We start from the raw sequence: 1,707 nt of genomic DNA on the forward strand, positions 1-1,707 counted from the left end.
AGCAGGTGCAAAGCCCTGGTAACAGCAGCCAGCACTTGGCCCGTGTTGGTGCCCCCTCAGCCAGAAGACTAGCAGAGGGTCTGGTGAGGGAGACCCTTGGGTACCTACTGTCAACTTCAGCTCCGCCTGGGAGGCTTCAGTGAGGGTCACATTCTCTTTGCTGTTAGTTGCATTGAACCAGTCAACAGGGGCACAGGCTGTCTTTTCCCTAAATATTAGTAATATCCCTTCCTCACTGAATGGGTGAAAAACACATCTGAAGGAGCTGTGGGGCGTAAACAGACAAATATTAGCACACACAGAACAATTACATTAGACATTTTAATACACAGAAGGCATAGCACTGCTCATTAAGACAGCACGACAGTGGCGATGGTGATGACAAAGAAGACCTGTCTCCATGTCCCTTCACAGCAGGTTTGTAAGAGTCAGGTGAGCCGGGCAGGAGCAGGCAGGTTACTGTGACATGCAGTCATCTGTCACTGGGGTGGATGCCAGCGCACCTGTGTTACCAGATCCACAAGGGCCAGCGTGTGTGGTGAACTGGGACTGCAGACACTAGGTAAGGTCTCATCAGCCAGGCTGAGCTGGAAATCACTACTGCTGTGTCACTGACTATCCGAGTGCACTTGCTGTGGGAAGACTTAGGAGGCTCAGAGGAACTGACATCTGCCAGGGCCCTTCTGCCCTCAGAAAGCCTGCATTTCACAGCACCACTTTGACTGCACAGACCCGGCTTATGGAAACAAAGATGCTTTATTTCCCAAGATCTTTATTTTGTAAGTAAAGCCAATCTCTCATCTAGCTCTTCTGCCCTACTCTAATCCCCCTGATGAGAAATAGTCCAGAATTGGTAAGAAAACTAGACTAAATGATGTCAAAAACCAAAGGCAAACTGTCTTCTTAAAATATTACAATTCATCTGGGACAGGAATTCTTACAAAGATTATTGAGCTATTCTCTTCACTGGATACCAAAAAAATAAACTTTTTCACATTTATGCTAATATGTTTAAAATTCTATTTTTGCAGTATTGCTGTAACATTTTACAGGGGCATTGATGTAAATATGCATCAGTGAATCCACTACATTTCTCTCTGCTCTGTCTCATGACACGTGTAAATCGTTTAATTGGACAACATCCGCCGCGAGTGGGACTGGTCACAAGGTACTTTTGGACTTCCTAGGTATAAAGAAAGATGCTGGTCTCCCTAAATGTGTTTTTAGCAAACGCACTTATGGCCACAGTGTGGTGAGGACAAAGCACAGAGTCCCTGGTTGCGCTTTTCTTTGCAGCTCCACTGGACGTTTGCCTGTTTTCCCGGACAGGCTGACCCTACAAGACGTCTCCCAACAACAGAACAATGTCAGCACTTCCTAGGGCTTTGATGGACCCAACTTCCTAATAGTAATAATTTTAAAACTCAAGTTTGAAGCAAGAACTTGACACAGGCCTCTGACATAGCTGCTGATTGATCAGGACACTGAGCAGGCCCGTCATCAGCAGTATCACCAAGGCCCACTTTCATCAACAAGCCCGAGATGCCTTGTCTTTTTTTTCTAAAATAAAAAGCCTTTTAAACAGTATCCAGATCGCTTTCTCTAGTTGGAAGGGGCATACCCAGTGGAAGCTGTGAATGTGCCGAGGTCCTCTCGTTGGCGGGTCAGGTGGGCCAGCCAGGCTGGGCACCAGCAGAAGCAGCAGGT

At 46.7% G+C, this 1,707-nt stretch overlaps 1 protein-coding gene across 1 annotated transcript in view; it reads right to left on the reverse strand.

Annotated features, from left to right (window-relative positions):
- The window catches only part of LOC104983888 (CUB and sushi domain-containing protein 1-like), a 26,014-nt gene that overhangs the window by 1,040 nt on the left and 23,267 nt on the right, over positions 1-1,707 (reverse strand). The gene's annotated exons all lie outside the window — the stretch shown is intronic.

The sequence above is a fragment of the Bison bison genome, unplaced genomic scaffold (genome assembly GCF_000754665.1).
Source record: "Bison bison bison isolate TAMUID 2011002044 unplaced genomic scaffold, Bison_UMD1.0 scf7180017863606, whole genome shotgun sequence".
NCBI classification, from domain to species: domain Eukaryota; kingdom Metazoa; phylum Chordata; class Mammalia; order Artiodactyla; family Bovidae; genus Bison; species Bison bison.